This window comes from Bos grunniens, chromosome 13 (genome assembly GCF_055505025.1).
Source record: "Bos grunniens cultivar Pamir isolate PY7600 chromosome 13, Bosgru_T2T1.0, whole genome shotgun sequence".
NCBI classification, from domain to species: domain Eukaryota; kingdom Metazoa; phylum Chordata; class Mammalia; order Artiodactyla; family Bovidae; genus Bos; species Bos grunniens.
The window spans coordinates 74354634-74376695 of record NC_141177.1 but is presented as its reverse complement, the minus strand read 5'-3'; positions in this window follow the sequence as shown (position 1 = coordinate 74376695).

The window sequence follows — 22062 nt, the reverse complement described above, 5'->3', positions numbered from 1 at the left end:
GTACCCTGCTGAGAGGAGACAGCCTGTGCTCAGGTCCAGCCAATAATCATGCAGGAAGTTATCCTTAGACGGTTCAGTTTTTTCACTAGAAATTGGAAATCCAATTTGAATGTGAAATTTTCAGATTTTTTTCTTCTGGCTCACCTAAATGAAAAGTAACGAAATAACATATCTGCAGGCCTGTGGTATATGCCCTTCATTCTATAGGTCCCTTGGCTTAAAGCACCTCAGAAACACCTTCTCATCACAGGTGTTTGGTAGCACATTGTATCAGCTCACCTGGCACTTCTCACAGTGCCCTGGACATCAAGAGGAAAATTAGTTAATGGGTTATTGGAACTTCCCTGGCAGTCCAGTGGATAAGACTCCATACTCCCAACGCAGGGGGCCTGGGTTCGATCCCTGGTCAGGGAACTAGATCCCATGTGCCACAACCAAAAGTTCACATGCTGCAACTAAAAAACGACCCTGTCCATCGCAACAAAGATCGACGATCTCAAGTGCCACAGCTAAGACCTGGCACAGACAAATAAATAATTGTTGCTTTTTTAAAAAAAGTAAAATCAGTTAAAAGAGCTCAAAATGTTAACCTACGTTTCCCAATATGTCTTCCATCAGACTGTAATCTGAATATAACCAGGCAAGACTGAGGTTTCTCTTTGCTTGTCAATGCATCTAAGAACAACAACATCTGCCTTTAGAAGCTTGGAGAATAACATTAGCCTTTCTTTTAGATTTCCGTTAAAGAGTGGCATTACCAAGGTCATGGAATTCCTCTGAAAGCTAATTTTTAGTTATTGTTTTTTCTCCCTCTGCCCAGAGGCCCACACAGCAGCTGTCAAGCATCTCCCTGTTTCTCTTGCTATATCTATACAATCCCCATTCATTTTCCCATTTTAATACCCCTCTGCTCAGCTGCTTTCCAGGTAGCTCAGTGGTAAAGAATCCATCTGCCAATGCAAGAGACTCAGGAGACGCAGGTTCAATCCCTGGGTCAGGAAGATTCCCTGGAGAAGGAAATGGCAACTCACTCCAGTATTCTTACCTGGGAAATTCCATGGACAGAGGAGAATGGTGGGCTACCATCCGCAGGGTCTCAAAGAGTCAGACACGACCGAGCGCTTCTGCTGCTCAGCACATGACTCTCCCATCTGGGGAAGAACACATTGCTTTTTGCTCAAACAAATCAACCCTCCTGACCTGGAATTGTGGCAAGAAAAGCCGCACACCTAGAATGTAAGAGTTATCCTCATTATTCAGACATTCTGATATTCCACAAGCAAATTGTCTCTGAAGCGTCTGCCATCACCCTGTAACCATCACTCCCAATACCCAGAGCATTAGCCACGCTCACTCATAGCTCCCAGGGAATCCTTACGGGCTTGAGCCAATTCTCCTTAAAAGTTACTTGCTTAATGATTAGTCATCTAATGATCAAGTTATCTAATATTTAATTCTTTTCTGAATCCTTGCCAGTATCTATCCTTTTCTGAAATTTACTTGGTTTTTTAATCATTTTTAAAACAAACTTGCCTGTGGGCACTCCTGAATTATTCTTGTATTTTCAGTACTAAATTTTCACTATCCTGTAAATGTGCCCTTTGGGGCTATTTTGAATGCAATTCAATCTTTTAATGATATTTTAATCAACTGTTTAATGAATTTATTTTTATATATCAATTCTTTATATTTAATATCAAAAAGTTTGATAAAATATATCAAAGAAGACACAAATAAATGGAAAGTTATCCTGTGTTTCATAGATGAAAGGAATATAGTTAAAATGTCAATACTACCAAAAGTCATCTATAGATTCAATGCAATCCCTATCCAAATTCCAAAAGCATTTTTTTACAGGAGTAGAAAAAGCAAGCTCTCTTTATTAAAAGATGATCAGATGATATAAGAGGGTATGAAAAGCCCAGAAAGACCTGTATGAGCCATTTGCCCTGCTGGGATGGAACTTGAAAGTAAAAAATAGACAATATTTACAGCAAAACATTTGACTGGTGTACTCTGCTTTCAGGGCTCTGTTGAGCATATGTCTCATGTTCCAAAGGGAAAATGTCAGAGATGGAGAAGACATATTCTTTCTGAGCTGCCTTTCAGTGTACCAGTGCCATCTGGGCCCCTAAAAAGCTTTAGAAATGGAATGCCCAAAGTGTGGGGCTCCTTTCCCTCCCTCCAAGCCGCCTCTAAAGCTGGATCTGTCTCAGTTACCCTTTAACCAAGGAAGCTCACTGTCATTCAGTGCTTTTCCCATTCTTCACACTCAGGTTCAGCTTCTTACAGAATACAGTTGCCATCAGTCATTGGACGTAACCCACGACTGCTAAGTTTATCACAACCTCCGGTCCAATTTCCATAAAATCACACTCTACTTTCTCAAGCCAGAAGAATTCAAGAGTTCCCAACAGACAGTGTCTGAGGCAAGACGCCCATCGGGAGTGGAAACGTCCTCCCTGTAGGGCACAGGCAGCACTGCCTTCGGTCCACGGCCGCAGCAGTAGGTGGGGGAGAATCCAGCCAGCCAAGACTAGCAGCCCTGAGCTACATGCCAGGCCTGCCACTAACTAGCTGCTTGGCCTTGCATAAGTCACTCCCTATCTGACTGTCCCTTCCCCAAAGCCACGGCTTGGGGACAACAATTTCTTGGCCCTTTCCAGCTTCACAGGGCTCCTTGGTCACCCAATCATCCCAGCTCCCCAGGCTCCAGAGAGTCAGCTCTCCTCACACATGTGCAGAAACATCAGCTGGACCCAAAACATTTTGTGGGTCTTTTGAAATTAGTGCAGATGCTTTCAACTTTCCAAACTTCTCCTTCCTCCTATCTGATTGTTTTCCTTATTACAAAAGAAGCACATGCTTATTGTAGAAACATTCACACACACTGATAAGCAGAAGAAAAGAGAAATCGCTCACAAGGCTGGATTCTTTCAGTCTGTGATGTGCAGGTATAGGTTCTACATACTATCTGTTGCATTTTTCTACTTAACAATACATTGACACATTTCTCCCTATCTTTTTATATCATTTGAAAATACAATTTTAATGGCCATAGTTGCTGTCTTGTAAGATTGTGCCACGCATCAATTTGCCAATATTGCTTATATATTTTTTCTTTTGTTTGTGCCATCCTGTCCTCTCTTCTTTGAATAGGCCTAGTTGCTCTAAAGAATATTAATATATATAGGACTTCACTTTCACTTTTCACTTTCATGCATTGGAGAAGGAAATGGCAACCCACTCCAGTGTCCTTGCCTGGAAAATCCCAGGGACAGGGGAGCCTGGTGGGCTGCCATCTATGGGTCGCACAGAGTCGGACATGACTGAAGTGACTTAGCAGCGGCTCAGTTTTTTAAAGGCTGCACATTTTAAAAAACTCCTCCAGTTGAGAAGTAGGATATAATTCCACTCCTCTTTCATCAGGACTGGATTTATGACACACTGGCCACTAAGAGAACAACCAGGCAGGGACTTCCCCGGTGGGCCCAGTGGCTGGGACTTCATCTTGCAATGTGGGGGGTGTAGGTTCAATCCCTGGTCAGGAAGCTAGGCTCCCACATGCCTCACAGCCAAGGATCCAAAACACAGAGCAGAAGCAGTGCTGAAGCAAACTCAGCAAAGACTTTGAAAAAGGTCCACATCAAAAAATTCTTTAAAAAAGCAAAGAGAACAGGAAGGCAGAAATGATGCTATGCGACTACTAAGGCTGGATCAGAAGAGGCTGTTCAGCTCCTGCAGACTATCTCAGAAGACTTGCTCTTAGGCTGTTTGTTCTCAATATACATTTTCTTGGAATCCAGCCATCATTCTGTGAGGAAGCCCCTGCTGAAGGGCCGTCCAGCCTGTCCTTCAGCCTCAGCATCAGACATGCAAGGAAGGAAATCAGCATGGAAGCCAGCCAACTCCCAGCCCCAGCTGTCCAACCCCCAGATGTTCAAGTCGCCCCCAGCCAGTCAAGTCTCCCCAGCTGAGTCCTCAGTCATCATGGAACCAGGAAGAGTCCTCTACTTTGCCTTGTTCAAATGCCTAGCCCACAGAATCATGACCAAATGAGAGTTATTGATTTACACCACCAAGTTCAGGGGGTTTGAGCCAGCAATAGTACTCAGAGTGCCATAGACTGAAACCAATGTGCTTAGGAAGCATGGTGGAAAGCATGTATAAAAGACAGCGTTAGAATAGAAAACTGGCTAAATGAATTCATCTTAACCTACAGGGAAAATAAAAAGACTGTGATTCTTAGACAATTCTATGTGACTCCTATATAAATTTGTCAGCTGCATCATGCTTTATCTTTGAAACAGCCAATCATGAATACTAAAAATACAACTAAAGTTCTTAGGGAAGAGAAGCTTACAATGAAAACAATTACAAGGAGTTCAGATACAAAATAATTCCAGCATCTTGGTTTGGAAGCGGGAATCATGGCTTACTCTGAAGAGGGCAATATTGAAAAACTCTTCAGAGCAAAAGTTTTGGAATCAGATTTTCCTGGGTTTAAAATACAACCCTGTTATCACCTTGCCAATTCTCTCATCTCTAAGACAGAAAGACCACCTCACTCCCAAGCTTGTTGTGAGGATTAACAGATGTAATGGACAAAGTGCCTGGCAGAGTTGCACTTGGTCAACTGTCCCTGTTATTATTCATGTTCCTGTCGCTGCTACTATTACTGTTAGAGTTGTTCCAGCCTAGCAGAGGAGGAAAGGTGACTGCCTTGGCTGAAGAAAGAGAAAACAAGACAAAGACTATATTATTGTGTTTTATGATTCTGGTCATGACAGTAAGGAAGAGAGTTTATAGAGTTGAGAGGAAGAGATGGTGAAGTGGTTGGATGGAAAAGGAGAAGGATGATGCTGTGTCCATGTGGGATCTTGGGGCAGAGCCCTAAGAGATTTACACTTAAGGCACAAATGTACCAAAGGCCTCAAGTATACCCTTTCTTTACTGTGCTAGCGAGGCATAAAATGCACATGCTCAACCACTCATCCAGTTAGAAGATACCGATTAAGTATCCTTACAGTCTGGGATCCCTGGGGGCAGTGGTGACACAGATAAATTAATAACAAACAGGACCAGAGCTCCCCTGGTAGCCCAGTGGTGAGCAGCCCACCTTTCAGTGCAGGAGACGCAGGTTCGGTCCCTGGTCCGGGAAGATGTCTCAGAGAAACTGAGCCCCTGTGCCACTACGACTGAGCCTGCGCTCTAGAGCTCAGGAACCACAACTATTGAGCCCACGTGCTGCCATTCCCGAAGCTCCTGAGCCCTACAGTCTGCGCTCCATGAGAAGAGAAGCCACCGCAACGAGAAGCGCACACACTGCTACTGAAGTGTAGCCCCCACTCGCCGCAGCCAGCGGGAAGCCTGCACAGCAACGGAGTCCCAGCACAAGCAAAACAAACAGACGAACAAGTGTCTCTTCAAGAGCCTTTAAAATGTATATTAGATATATATATAAAACAATTGAAGAAAAAGCAAGAGGAGGTGGGAAATAAAGTTAAAAATGATAATAATAAACAGGACCCAGTCCTCTTTAAACCCTCCCTATTCAAGGACCAGCTCTGCCGCTCACATGTGCTGTGACGAGATTACAATGACAAAGCGCTCTGGGGGAAAAAAGGAAAGAAAAAAACTGTAAAAGTTCTAATAGTCCCTGACACTTTACAAAGCCCTTTTCACAGCCATCACCTCAATGAGTCTTCCAAACAAGTCTGAAAATAGATATTATTATTATATCCATTTTACAGATGAGAAGACCAAGACAGGGAGGCTGAGACAAGTACCCAAGGTTGCAGGAAGAGTAACCAATGGAGCAGGACCTTGACCTCCCTCTGGGCCGGGCTGGCGTGTGCACCGTGTCCACCCGCCACACAGCTCCGCTGCACTGAGACAAAAGCACCAAGCCCCCAGCAAAGGCTCTCAGTGCTCGGAAGCCTCCTCTGCGGTCAGTTTGGGCCACATGATAGGATTCTGAGCTAAGGCAACACGAGTACTTCCAGGCTAAGGCAGCTCAGTGCCAGCGTGCTCCCTCATGGCTCTCTTCCTCCTGGGGAGCTACCGTGATGAGCGTGTGCTGAAACGGAGCCTCTAGGGACACGAGCCTGGACACCCGCGTATCTGCTTGGAGAAGAGCCTCTGCCGGTCCATCCGATCTCACACACAAACTACTTCTTACTGTGTGTGGCCTCTGAGATCTCAGGCTTGTTAGCCAGCACAGCCTCTCCTACCTGGCCAATATCAATCTTTATAATTCTTTGCCTAGTGTCATGCTGGATACTGAGCGTAACTGGGATCATAAGGCAGTCTCTGCCTTTAAGAAACTGACAAAGTTACTGAGCTATATGCCAAGGGAAGGGTTTCTGAACAGATGGCCAGGCTGAGCCAGCAACGAAAGACCCGTAAATACCACTGACAGGCCCTGTCATCACATTTTGCGAGAGTTGTCACGTAGGCACTGGTAGGTGGTGGCTGCCATTTTTAAGATGTTGCTGCAGGGCAAGTTGGAACGTCAGCACTGAGTCTGGACTCTTAGCATCAACTCAAGTTGCCTGATTCTCCTACCGGAGCCCCCACGTCTATCTTGACTGACTCATGGTTTTGCTTCACTTCAGATGTGTAGTGATGGCATCACTCAGTTTTTTCCAGACACCTGGTCAACGGCCATCATTTCCCTACATTTTCCCATGTCATTCCAGCCTCGTCTTGGAGCTAACGTGTGCCCAGGTTGCCTAGCTTTGATCATGCTGTAACCCATCTGTGGGCAGTTAAGGATGCGCACCAAGCACATCCCTTTGACTAAAGAGCTGGCCACCTCAGTCAGCAGAAAGAGTCTGTCACCTCGGCCAAAGCCTTGTGTATCAACTTTAGCAAGCCACTCAGTCTGCTCACCTGCAAAACAAGGAAGTTAGATAGGATGGGCACCACGGTATCTCCAGCTGAAATAATAATAATAATACTCAAGGCTACATAACATGTCAGCGCCAGAAAAGGGATCAGAACCCCACTCTGGGCCCACTGGCCTATTTCATCTGACACACAGTAGGGATCAAGTATTACATTTCATTTGACACATGGAAATTTCTCAGGATGGCCACCCAAAAACCCAGGACAATGCTCATTACTCCCATAAAACGTGTCTTGAAATCCTGACTATTGGTAGAGAAACCATGTCCTCATATCAATCCTGTCTCTTGCTGTTTTCTCTTTACTCTGGAGAATAAGGGAGAATTTACGCCATTACTCATTCACTTAACACACATTTATTGAGCATCAGTGCTGTCGAGCATAGAGCTGGAAATAGCAAAATAAAACACGATCCTTGCTTGAAGAACCAAAGTCTTTTTCAGAAGACAGGCCCACGTTCTGGAGGTATCATGGGATTATGGTGCTGGGTCACTCAGAAAGGGGTCTCGGAGTGGAGTCTTGAAGCACAAGTAAGAATTCACCAACTCTCACATCTCTGTCAATCTTTTACCCAAGTGCTAGTTAAGGGTAAACTCTCAGGGCTTCTAAGGAGAACAAACAGCCAGCCTATTTCCTTTTCATTTTCAAGTCTCATTTTTTTCACTTAACTTTTGAGACCCTTTTCTCACCATAGACTCAGAAGCATCTATTTAAAATCCCAAAAGCCAAGAATTCAACTTTTGTGTTACTCTCAGGGTTCTGTATATTTCTTTCTCAAGACAATCAAACTCAGCATTTCTAGTTTAAGAAATGCAAGCCTTGTAGGGAAAATGACTTCTAAAAAGAATAACTGCATAGGCCAATACTTCAAAATGTGACTCCTCTAATGGAGAACAGGCCCAAATACCCACAAGATAGCAACATGGTCTTTCACAGAGTCAAGGATCCAGCCTCACGTGCTCTGGAATTGGTTTAAAGCTAATAGTTTGCAGCCCATTTACAGCGAGGGTGTTAGGCAGGGAAATGTCCCTTCATGAGAGAGGCAAGGCTAGGCCTCCAACATGTCCCCAAGATGTCACCAGTGACATGATGATTCTTTCCTCTTCATACAACTATTAATCCTCACTAAGGGTCTGAAGAAGCCATTTACATTTTCAGTAGTTTATTGATTTCTCTGGGGTTATCTCTCACCTCCCTGACTCCCTCATCTCCAGCACCAAAGGCTTCTCTGCAACAGTGGGTGCTATTGCGATTCCTTGACTTTTAAGTCATTTATCAAAGGGAACTGCTCCATTTCACTCACTATAGAGTCCTCACATTTAGAACAAGTGACTAGAACATAGTAGGAACTCAACAATAAAGGACAGAAATGACAAGGACCTAACAGAAGCAGAAGAGATTAATAAGAGGTAGAAAGAATACATGGGAAAACATATATAGAAAAAATCTTAATGACCCAGACAACTGTGATGGTGTGATCACTCACCTAGAGCCGGAGATCCCAGACCATGAAGTCAAGTGGGCCTTAGGAAGGAAGCATTACTACCAACAAAACTAGCAGAGTTGATAGAATTCCAGCTGAGCTATTTAAAATCCTAAAAGATGATCCTGTTAAAATGCTGCAATATGCCAGCAAGTTTGGAAAACTCAGCAGTGGCCGCAGGACTAGAAAAAGTCAGTATTCATTCCAATCCCAAAAAGGCACACTGCCAGAGAATGTTCAAACTACCGCATAATTGCACTTATTCCACATACTAACAAGGTAATGCACAAAATCCTTCAAGCTAGGCTTCAACAATACATGAACCAAGAACTTCCAGATGTACAAACCAGGTTTAGAAAAGGCAGAGGAGCCAGAGATCAAATTGCCAACATTTACTGAATCATAGAAAAAGCAAGGGAATTCCGGGGGGAAAAAAATCTACTTCTGCTTCATTGACTCTGTTAAAGCCTTTAACTGTGTGGATCACAATGAACTGTAGAAAATTCTTTAAGAGATGGGAATACCAGATCACCTTACCCATCACCTGATATACCTGGATGCAGGTCAAGAAGCAATAGCTAGAACCAGACATGGAACAACAGACTGGTTCAAAATTGGGAAAGGAGTACATCAAGACTGTATATTGTCACCCAGATTATTTAACTTCTACACAGAGTACACCATGAAAAATCCAGGCTGGATGACTCAAAAGCTGAAATCAAGACTGCCGGGAGAAATATCAACAGCCTCAGATATGCAGATGATACCACTCTAGTGGCAGAAAGTGAAGAGGACTAAAGAGCTTCTTGAGGAGAGTGAAAAAGCTGGCTTGAAATTCAGCATTTAAAAAACTGAAATCATGGCATCCAGTCCCATTGCTACATGCAAATAGATGGGGGAAAAGTGGAAATATTGGAAGATTTTAATTTTTTGTGCTCCAAAAGCACTGTAGCCAGTGACTGAAGCACAAAATGAAAAAAACCCTTGCTCCTTGGAAGAAAAGGTATGACAAGCCTAGACAGTGCTGAAGAATTGATGCTTTTAAATTGTGGTGTTGGAGAAGACTCTTGAGAGTCCATGGGACTGCAAGGAAATAAAACCAGTTAACCCTAAAGGAAATCAATCCTGAATATTCATTGAAAGGATTGATGCTGAAGCTCCAACACTCTGGCCACCTGATGTGAAGAGCCAACTCATTGGAAAAGACCCAGATGCTGGGAAAGATTGAGGGCAAGAGGAGAATGGGGTGACAAAGCATGAGATGGTTGGATGGCATCTCCCACTTAATGGATATGCCTTTAAGCAAAGTCTGGGAGATACTGAAGGATAGGGAAGCCTGGCATGCTGCAGTTCATGGGATCATAGAGTCAAACACAACTTAGTGACTGAATAGCAACAAGTATTTGCAAATAGAAGGATTTGTAAAATCTTTAAGGAAAATCTAAAATTTGCCTCCTCATGGATCTGCCATTGGATTCTATCCTTGAGGAAATACTTGAAAGCAAAAATGTAAATGTTTTTTTGAGATAATTAAGAGATGAAGCAAAGCCCATCAAACCCAAGTCATTATAGCAAATATATCAGACAGACTAGATCCTAAAGGAACCCCAGGGAGCCAAGGAGCATATGGGACCTCACCCATTCTTCATAAGTAAAGCCAGCGATGGGCTGGCTAATACCCCAAGGGCCCTTGTTGAAGACAAAGTGAATCGGGATGGGGGTTGGGGCAAAGGGGAGAAGTAAGTCAGAAACAAGTGCTGGAGAGCCAACATGGGGAAAGTCAGGGAGGCTGTTAAATCTCAGAGTAGGAGTCTAGAACTGCACACCAAAGTTTGGCCATGAATCCACAATCTGGGATAGAATCTGGGAGATGAGATCAATCAAAACAAGTCTGAGCTGTGTAAGAGTAGGTGAGACCAAGAGAGGAGGAGAAGAGCCGCCAAGTGCACCACCGCCATGATGCCACTACCCCAGGACCACAGGGGCTGCTGCCCTGGGCGCCAGGTTTTAGAGCTGCATGGACCAAGAGTCCTGCAAATGCGAACCATGCAGGCCACGAAAAGTTTTCTATAGCCACGTCTTCTAAAGGGTAAAGGAAGCAAATGCAATACATTCAATGAGGCATGTTACATTATTTTTTATTTACACTGTGTCTTCCAAATCTGATATGCACTTTTTAATCAACTCATTCAGCACATCTCCATCTTGACTAGTCACACTGCAAGTGCTAAAGAACAACACGTGGTTAGTGGCTATCATACTGGATAACACAGCCTCAGGGGGAGCCACCCTGGCCCTCTTCTGGCTAGACTCCTCATCATGGGGGCGGGGAATCTGTGAGGCCAAGGGGACACACCTACCTAGATCGTCCACATCTCCTTCTGCATTATACATCAGATATATGAGATTTTCAATTCCCTGCCCAAACGGTGCATAGCCCCCTTCCAAAGTTTGCATGGATCCTTTCTCTGGCTCCATTACAGGGAAGGGGTTACCATGCTGAGGGTGAACTACGCTGATGTTCTGTGCACTCCTATGCTGGAGGAGCTCCAAAGAGATGCGTGCTTGTGGGGGAGGTAGAAACAGATCATGGATAAGTGGATTGAGATTCCTCTGCAGGACAGAAGTGGGGCAAGGAAGAGAAGACGGACAGGTCAGTTTGACCCAAGAGCCTGGCCATTCCTCTCTACATCACTGCATGCAAGTGAAGAACTCTGAGATGCCTAAGGATCCTATGTTTGAAGCTAATTTCACAAGTAGGAAAATAGAACATATTTTATTATCTAAGAGTTTGGTAGGACTTCCCTGGTGGACCAGTGGTTAAGAACCTGCCTGCCAATGCAGGGGATATGGGTTTGATCCCTGGTCCAGGAAGATTCCACATGCTGTGGGGAAACTAAGGCCATGACCATAAATACTGAGCCTGAGAGCTGCAACAAGAGAAACCACCGCAGTAAGAAGCCCACCCACCACTACTCCAGAGTAACACCCCCTCACAGCGAGAGCAAGACTGTGCGTAGCAGTGAAGACTCAGTACAGCCAAAAATAAACAATAAAATTTTTTTAAATACTACATTGCTAAAAAAGAGCTTGTTAGCTCAATTTATAACTTTTAATATTTAGTCATGGTATCTAATTTTCCATTTTTACTCCTATTCTTTACCCCACAAATGCTGGAAGCAAACCTGATGCTGAGTTTTTATGATTTACTGTACTCTCTGTTATTTACTTATTTAATTTCTTATTTGTCTTTAGGAAAACTGTGAGGACATTAGCTCATCTTAAAAGACGAGGGTACAATAAACTCATGCAACACAAGAGAAAACACAAATTACTTGGCATATGGGTTCAAGGCTCAATTTTACTGAAGGAGATGAAGTTATAGTCCTTCTACTGTGGAGAGCACAGAGATTCTAATTAGCATAATTAATCATTCCTATCTCTTTGTTCCCCCAGAGCACTTTATTCAAAATTTCTTTTTTTGTAGATAATATGACATGTCTTTATTTCCTTCTGAAACACTTGCTATTTATTTGGCAGAATCACTGATCTTTTAGAAAACAGTATACTTAAAGCCACAAGTCCTCTCCCTAGGAAATATACAACATATGTCCAGCAGAGAGTACAGTGTCAAGGGGGGCGTGGCTTTGAGGTTAAACCCCGAGTCTGACTGGGCTAGGTGGGAGAAGCTACTGATCACATCCCGTTCCATCTGAAATATAGGAAGCGCCCACGTCAGACAGGATGAAGAAGCCACATGTTTCAGGCGAGCAAACCATCCCCAAGCTTAGTGGTTTAAAAGAAGAGTGACCGTGTATTGGTCGGGATTCTACAGTTCAGGCAGGACCTGGTAGGGCTGGCTCTGCTCCAGGCGCTGCTGGCTGGGGCAGCTTGACCGGGGAATGGAGGGGTCAAGCTGGCTCTGCTCACACTGTGGGGTCTTGGCTAGAACCACTGAGGCTGACTGGACTTCTCTCATTCACTTTCCCTGGAGTCTCACCGCCTCGGGGACATCTCTCCACGGGAGCCCTCCAGCAGGATAATTTAACTTCTTCATGGGGGTCCAAGGCTTCAAGAGGGAGTTTCTAAGAAGTTCTTCAATTTGTAACAACATGGATGAACTTTGAGGGCATAATTACTATATGAAATAAGCTAGTCACAGGAAAACAAGTACTGCAGATTTCCCTTATATCAGGTATCTACAAAAGTTAAATTCATATAATGAGCAGAATTCTGGTTGCCAGGGGCTAGTGGCAGGGGAAAATGGGGAGTTGTAATCAGTAGGTATAAAGTTTTAGTTAAGCAAGATGAATAAGCTCTAGAGGTCTGTTACCCAATAGAGTGCCTACAGTCGATGATTCACACTTAAATTTTTGTTAAGATGTTAGATCTAATGTTAAGAGTTCATGCCACAATAAAACAAAACTTAAAAAGAAAAAAAAAAAAAAAAAAGAGGGATATTCTTCTGGGGTCAAGCTTGCTAACATCCCATTGACCAAAACAAGACTAAGCCCAGAGTCAGTGTGGGGAAGGGTTGCACAAGGGTAGGAATACCGGGATACATGGCTTACTGGGTAGGGGCACTGGGTAAACAGTCTACAACACAGCCTGCTTGAAAAAAAAAAGAATAATTATTGAAAGAGTTAAATAATCCGTTAACGATACACTTCTCAATGATGGTGGGGTGTCTACTTAATTCCTCCTGTGAGACCCGAAGCCTCTTTCTCAGGGAATCTGACTAGATCGTATTTTCCTGATAGGCACTACCCAGGAGCCCATGCCTTTCTTCCTAGACACATAGCATAGTTTGTAATGACAGAGTCACGTGAACACCCGATTTCCTATCATACAAACTAAATTCTTGGCTCTTTGGCCATGACCATGATCACTACATCCCAGCTCCTGGAACAAGATCAGACACATGGTAGACTTTCACAAATGTTTGAGGAAGGAAGGGAAGAAGGAAGGAAGAAAAGAGAAAGAAAAGGATAAAGGGAGAAAGAAGGGAAGGAAAAGGAAATTCCATTATAGGAATTCAAGATATGATCTGGTTAACAGTAACATTCATTGGACAGTGGTATGTGCCAGCTATAAGGCTAAGGTTAACAGCTCACTTCATCTCCAGAAACCCTAAGAGACAGTTAAAATAACTCCCCCCACTTTATGGATGAGGAGGCTGAGGTTTACAGTGGTTATATGATTTGCCAAAGACGGACGAGCTGGCATGTGACCTCAGAGCCCACAGTGTCAATCACTCTTAACCATTATATGACCTCGAAGGACAAGATAACATTTAGAAGCAAAGGAAACCACGTAACAATGCAAACTAGCTTTAGCATCCTCTCAAGGACTCTCTGGGAAAAAAAAAAATACATACCGAAAAGAAAATGAAAGAAATGCTTGTGGCTTTGGGAGGAAAAATGGTTTCAAAAGAATGGTGGGGATGAAGCAGGAAAATGGCCTGAAAAGTGAAAGCATCAGGAAGATAATGAGGCAGAAAAGACTGACAGAAAAGGATTCTCGAGTGGGTGGACCCACACTTCATTGAAAGGGGGCGATGCAGACACCTTCCAGGAGGTGGGAAGGAGGATTAGCTAAAGTATTCAAAGTGGCTTAGCAAAAGGCAGCTCCCAAGATGAGTCATAATCTCAAAGAATTACGGACAAAAAGTGCACAAAAGAGAAAATTTTATAGCAGGTACAAATTTTTATTAATCACAAAACTCTCCTATGAGCCTTCTGGTTTTATGCTACAGAGATAAAATACTTAAATCTTTCTCTGTAGAAAAGTTAAAAAAGCATATAGCCCATACCCATCAGAATAACCAAAATGAAAAAAGGATGAATAAAACCAGCATTAGAAGAGCCACAGAAACAATGGACGTCTCATAACCTGCTGGTGGGAGTGTAATCCAGTGTACCCACTGAGGAAACCAGGTAGTCATTCACTGAAACTGACCCCACACGCGAATTCTATGACCTGACAGTGTCGCTCCAGAGCATCTCCCCAACAGAAATGCATCCATGTACTCATCCAAAGATGTGCTGGGAAGTTCACAGCAGCAGCATCCAGAATGAACTCCAACTAGAAACCACTCAACCGTCCTTCAACATTAGAGCAGATAAGTCAATCATGGTCGTTCACGCACTGGGATACACATGGATACACAGGTACACATGGTACCTGCACAATTACGTACAAAACTCACAAACATGGACATTTAGAGAGAAAAAGAGGCGAACTACACTGTGGGAAGTGAAGACAGTGATTGCTTTTGTGGGGAGAGGAAGCTGTACATGAGGGACACTTCTTGGGCAATATGTGCACTTCTCTGTATAGATGCTCTACTTACATAAAAATGTTCAAAGAAGTTATAGCCATGTTTAAAAACAAGATAAACTTCATCAAGAACCCCAAACTAAGTGAGACACAAATGAGACGAGAAGAAGGAGTGGGTAGGAAAAAGCCAACGAAGTCACGTAGCCTCTCCTAGCCCCCATCTGTTAGGGAACACCAGGGGTCATTCTGAAAGTTCCTGGAGGAATCCTTAGGGTGGAGATCTTGTGGGAGCTCACATCCCTCTCTCATGATGTCCTTGTTTCAACAGAGAGTCCCTTTCTGTTTTTCAACTCTAAGTAACAGGAAGGTAGTCTCATTTCTCGCCTTTCTTTCCCTAGCCTTCCACATGGTGGGTTCAGAGAAAGAGAATGCTGACTGAAAGATGAGCACACAGAGGTAAGCATCTGTTTTCCAAAGGTTGTGTCTTCAGTTGGATTCCTCTAGGAGTAGGCTCTGACATAAGGAAGGTATGAGGTCACGTGCGTGATGCTCCCAGGAAGCACCTACGGCAGAGCAAGGGCGTGAGACAGAGAAGGGCAGGGGAAGACACAAGGTCAGGTACCAGATAGGTTTCCACTCGGGGCAGCTGGGGCTCAGCCCCACAGGGCAGCTCACAGTAAAAGTCATCAAAACCTCACTAGGAAACAACTTGAGAACTGCCCTGGCCACGCATTGATGTTTCAACCCTTCCTCAGGCTGTCCACTCAGTGAGTGCCCTCGAAGCAACCTACCGGAGAAGAGCTAAGAAAAGCAACCGAGCCCTGGATGTTCCATGTCCCCTTGGCGTATGTGCACACCGCACTTCTGAACAGTTTGCTCTGAAGGAACATGGCCTGATGGTCCCTCTTCTCATGCAGCTTACAACACAAACTACTACCCTTTTCAACAAAGAGGCATGGTACAAATTGGCTTTCTGTCTTCTGTTTCCGTTCCAGGATCAATTAAAGCTGGAAAGAAGGCAAGATTCATTTTGAAATCTCCAGAAAAGTCATTTAGATGCCAGATTTTAAGATGGGTGTTTAGAAGATCTAAACCTCAGCTACTTTGGAAGCAAACATTCCGGCCCTACTCCTACCTAATCTCATCCATCTCATTAGAATTCTCCCCACCCATGGCTATTAATACTTATTCCATAATACAGTGAAGCACCAACACAAAATTTAACAGTTCTCAGTTAATCAACAAAAGTAGATTATCACGGCAAAGAAGGAATCTTCTACTGTTTCAATGCCATGTAATTTCAGATAATAAGTAAAATAATGAAAGAGGATTTTTAATGTATTTTAACCCCATAGGGCATTGGGACTGCTTGCATAGAAGTTTTGAAGTACCACATGGGGAAAAAATAGTTCCAAGCAAAGTCCATCTGAACACAATTTCCAGACGGGAAGGCATCACGAGCCTGGAAGTCTGGTGAGGAAAGGTTGTTTAGAGATGCTCTTTCATAACCACTCCCTGGGAAAAAGCAAAGTCCACAAATGACATTTTGGTTCATGATATTGTACAAACTTAAAGCCTTCAAAGCCAAGACTAAGTCTCAATGTTGAAAAGAATTATGACTGACTATGAATCTGAAAAAAATTTACAGTATAAGGAATATCAGCACATTGATGGTTACTATTAGTTTCTTATGGGACTCATCATCCCTACATAACAATAAGTATTATTGTTTATTAGTCTGCAACAGTGTACATCCTAGTGGGGGTATATAATAGGTTTTCCCGTTCATGGTTCACCACCTTGACATAGCAAAGGGGCTTGTGTAACTCAGTGAAGCTATGAGCCATGCCATGCATGCCACCCAGGACGGACAGCTCATAGTCAAGAGTTCTGACAAAACCTGGTCCACTGGAGGAGGGGATGGCAAACTGCTCCAGTATTCTTGCCTCAAGAACTTCATGAACAGTATGAAAAGACAAAAATTATGACACCAGAAGACGAGCCCCCCAGGTCAGAAGGTGTCTAATATGCTGTTGGGGAAGAGCAGAGAAAGAGCTCCAGAAATAATGAAGAAGCAAAAAAGATGCTCAGTAGTGGATATGTCCAGGGGTGGAAGTAAAGTCTGATGCTACAAAGAACAGTATTGCATTGGAATCTAGAACATCAGGTCCATGAAGCAAGGTAAATTGGAAGTGGTCAAGCAGGAGATGACAAGATGAACACCAACATCTTAGGAATCAGTGAACTAAAATGGACAGGAATGGGTGAATTTAATTCAGATGACCATTATATCTACCACTGTGGGCAAGAATTTCTTAGGAGAAATGGAGTAGCCCCCAGAGTCAACAAAAAAGTCCAAAATGCAGTACTTGTGTGCAATCTCAAAAATGACAGAATGGCCTCAGTTCATTTCCAAGGCAAATCATTCAATGCCACAGTAATCCAAGTCTACGCCCCGACCACTAATGCTGAAGAAGCTAAAGTCAAGTGGTTCTATGAAGACCAACAAGACCTTCTAGAACTAACACCAAAAAAAAGATGTCCTTTTCATCATAGGGGATTGGAATGCAAAAGTAGGAAGTCAGGAGATACCTGGAGTAAGTGGTGAGTTTGGCTGTGTGTTCAAAATGGAGCAGAGCAAAGGCTAACAGAGTTTTGTCAAGAGAACACACTGGTCATAGCAAACACCCTCTTCCAATAACACAAGAAATGACTTACACATGGACATCACCAGATGGTCAATACTGCAATAAGATTGATTACGGTCTTTGCAGCTGAAGATGGAGAAGCTCTATACGGTTAGTAAAAACAAGACCGGGAGCTGACTGGCTCAGATCATGAGCTCCTTACTGCAAAATCCAGGCTCTAATTGAAGAAAGCAGGGAAAACCACTAGTCCTTTAAGGTATGACCTAAACAAAATCCCTTATGATTATACAGTGGAAGTGAAAAATAGATTCAAGGGATTAAATCTGGTATATAGAGTGCCTGAAGAACTACAGACGGAGATTTTAACATTCTTACAGGAGGTGGCAATTAAAATTATCCCAAAGAAAAAGAAATCCAAGAAGGCAAAGTGGTTGTCTGAGAAGGCTTTACAAATAGCTAAGAAAAGAAGGGAAGTGAAAGACAAGGGAGAAAGGGAAATATATATACACCTGAATGCAGAGTTCCAGAGAATAGAATGAGAGACAAGAAAGGCTTCTTAAGTGAACAATGCAAAGAAATAGAGGAAAACAATAGAATGGGAAAGACTAGAGAGCTCTTCAAGAAAACTGGAGATACCAAGGGACTATGTAAGGATGGACATGAAATGGTAAGGACCTAACAGGAGCAAAAGAGATTAAGAAGATGTGGCAAGAATACATAGAATTATATATATATATATATATATTTTTTTTTTAAAAGTTCTTCATGACCCAGATAATTATGATGGTGTGGTGTCTCACCTAGAGCCAGACATTCTGGAGCGTGAAGTCAAGTGGGCCTTAGGAAGCATTACTATTAACGAAGCTAGTGGAGGTGATGGAATTCCAGCTGAGCTATTTCAAATCCTAAAAGATGATGCTGTGAAAGTGCTGCATTCAATATGCCAGCAAATTTGGAAAACTCAGCAGTAGCCAAGGACTAGAAAAGGTCAGTTTTCATTCCAAACCCTAAGAAGGGCAATGTCAAAGAATGTTCAAACAACCATACAATTGCAATCATTTAACACATTAGCAAGGTAATCCTGCAAGTTAGGCTTCACAGTGCTTGAATCAAGAACTTCCAGGTGTACAGCTGGGTCTAGAAAAGGCAGAGAAACCAGAAATCACATTGCCAACATTTACTGGATCATAGAGAAAGCTAGGCAATTCCAGAAAAACATCTACTTCTGCTTCATTGAGTATGTTAAAGTCTTCGACCATGTAGATCACAACAGACTGGAAAATTAAAGAGATGAGGATACCAGACCACCCGATCCACTTCCTGAGAAATCTGTATGCAGGTCAAGAAGCAATAGTTAGAACTGGACGTGGAACAACAGACTGGTTCCAAATAGGGAAAGGAGTACATCAAGGCTGTATATTGTCACCCTGCTTATTTAACTTATATATATGCAGAGTACATTATGTGAAATGCTGGGCTGGATGAATCACAAGCTGGAATGATTTCTGGGAAAAATATCAACAGCCTCAGATATGCAGATGATACCACTCTAAAGGCAGAAAGCAAAGAGGAACTAAAGAGCCTCTTGATGAGGGTGAAAGAGGAGAGTGAAAAAGTTGGCTTAAAACTCAACATTCAGAAAACTAAGATCATGGCATCCAGTCCTATCACTTTATGGCAAATAGAAGGGGACAAAGTAGAAATAGTGACAGATTTATTTTCCTGGGCTCCAAAATCACTGCAGATAGTGACTGCAGCCATCTTTTAATTTATATTAAAAGATGATTGCTCCTTGGAAGGAAAGATATTACAAAGCTAGACAGCGTATTAAAAAGAAGAGCCATCATTTGCCAACAAAGGTCCATACAGTCAAAGCTACGGTTTCTTTAGCAGTCATGTATGGATGTGAGAGTTGGACCATGAAGAAGGCTGAGCAATGAAGAAATGAGGCTTCCAAATTGTGGTGTTGGAGAAGACTCGAGAATCTTTTGGAGACTCAGGAGATAAGACCAGTCAATCCTGGAGGAAATTATCCCTGAATATTCATTGGAAGGACTGATGCTGAAGCTCAAGTTCCAGTACTTTGGCCACCTGATGGAAAGAACTGACTCTTTGGAAAAGTCCCTGATGCTGGGAAAGCTTGAGGGCAGGAGGGCAGAAGATGATGAAGTAGTTAGATAGCATCACCGAATCAATGGACATGAATCTGAGCAACTTATAGGAGATAATGAAGCACAGGGAGGCTTTGTGCACTGTGGTCCATGGGCTCACAGGGAGTCGAACATGACTTAGCAACTGAACAGCAATAAAATAGGTTTTCAGTAAACTACTGATTCAGATAAATACTTTAAGGTTTTGCATGGAGCCACCATGGGCTTCCTATGTGGCATTAGTGGTAAAGAACCTGCCTGCCAATGCAGGTTAGACAGAAGAGATGCTGGTTGGATCCCTGGGTTGGGAAGAGCCCCTGGAGAAGAGAACAGAAACCCACTCTGGTATTCATGCCTGGAGAATCCCATGGACAGAGGAGCCTGGAGAGCTACAGTCCATGGGATCACACAGAGTCGGATCGGACTCAAGCAACCTAGCAGAGCACACATTCTTTAAACTTCATCTGAAGATAATTTCAAACTTCTGATATTTTCAAAGTGAGCTGCATCTTAAAAAAAAAAAAAATTGTATTAGTCAGGGACTTCCCTGGCAGTCTAGTGGTTAAGACTCTGTACTTGAACTGCACAGGACTCAGGTTCAATCCCTGGTCAAGGAACTAAGAAAGAGTATGCTGTGTGGCCTGGCCAAAACATAAAAAAAAAAAAAAAAGAATTTTTTAAAGGGAATAATCTGGTAAACCTGGGAGACTGTAGAGACAGGTACAATATCCAGAAGCATATTTGTAAAGGCCCTGGAGCAGGAAGGCCTTGGGACGGGACAGAAGTGGTTCTGAACATGAGACTTGGCCCAACAGCCTACTTCTGATTTTCTGTCCTCAGGCCCCATCTTGTGGGAAACCATAAATAAGAGCCTTTAAACTGTGAGCAGCACCCCCTTTCTCTTATTTCGCTTTTGTCCTTCGCTTTTGCACAAGTTGAATGACATTTCCTTAGCATCCATAAGCCCAGGGTTTCTAGGAGTTTCAGAGACATTCAGTCAGTTCCACACAAAAGATCTGAAAAATATAGGAGATAATGAGGTGTACAAGATGGTTTGAACTGCATGACCCTCCCAGCTTCTTTCCTCCTCCTGGGCTTGGAAGGCAAGACTTTTTCTGTTCAATGTTTCTTTTCTGGTTGTTGGTTTTCTCTTACCCAGCTGTTCTTCCAAGCTCCTAAATTTCCTTATCTCTTGTATAGATCAGAGCTACTGGGAGAACAGCTTAGATCCCTTTGGTTTTAGACACTTTTTTCATCTTTGCCCTGGTGGTCATGTTGGTTTCTTGGGTTTTACTTTACTTTGTAGCTGATTTGTTGTATCTGGAGGTAGACAGGAGGCAAGCAGTAGCAGAAAGGACCCACATGGTAACACTGTGTCAATTGTGTTACAGCCAAGGAAGCACAGGCCAAGGAAACAGATCTCAGATCAAATCAGAGATTCTGCCTTTAGCCATCTGTAGGAGAAGGCAATGGCAACCCACCCCAGTACTCTTGCCTGGAAAATTCCACCCGCAGAGGAGCCTGGTGGGCTGCAGTCCATGGGGTCGTGAAGAGTTGGACACGACTGAGCGACTTCACTTTCACTTTTCACTTTGATGCATTGGAGAAGAAAATGGCAATCCACTCCAGTGTTCTTGCCTGGAGAATCCCAGGGATGGGGGAGCCTGGTGGGCTGCTGTCTATGGGGTCGCACAGAGTCGGACTGAAGCGACTTAGCAGCAGCAGCAGCAGCAGCAGATGTACTAGCACTTCTAAGAGAGTGACAATGATTATCTCACACCCAGTGCTTTTTGATGACACTCCTCCCATCAAGATAGGCTGTTTATCCCACTCCCTTGAGCCAAGGCTTGTGTCCACGGCAGCAGTCATGCTGTGTGACTTCTGAGCATAGGTAACAAAAGGCCAGACGGTGTTCTCCTGGGTCACTGGCTTGGAGTCCTAAGCGGTCCTGTAAGCAGCCTGACTGTCCTGAGGCAGCCATGCTGTGAGGAAGCCCGGAATAGCCTATGCAGAGAACAGCTTCTACCTGCAACCTCTGCACACCTGAGCCACACACAACCACCCAGCCAAGCCCTTCCTGAATTCATGACTCTCAGAAACTATGAAAGATAATAAAATGATTGCTGTTTCAAGTCACTAAATTCTGGCATGATTTGTTACCCAGCATTAGATGTCACGGTATAACAAATAGCAGGGGGAAAAGTGAAAATAGTGACAGATTTTATTTTCTTGGACTCTGAATCACTGTGGATGGTGACTGCAGCCACGAATTTAAAAGATGCTTGCTCCTTGGAAGGAAAACTATGACAAACCTAGACAGTATGTTAAAAAGCAGAAACCTCGCTTTGCCAACAAAGGTCCCTATAATCAAAGCTATAGTTTTTCCAGCAGTCATGTGTGGATATGAGAGTTGGACCATAAAGAAGGCTGAGCACTGAAGAATTGATGCTTTCAAACTGTGGTGTTGGAAAAGACTCTTGAGAGTTCCTTGGACTGCAAGGAGATCAAACCAGTCAATCTTAAAGGAAATCAATCCTGAACATTTATTGGAAGGACTGATGCCGAAGCTGAAACTCCAATACTTTGGCCACCT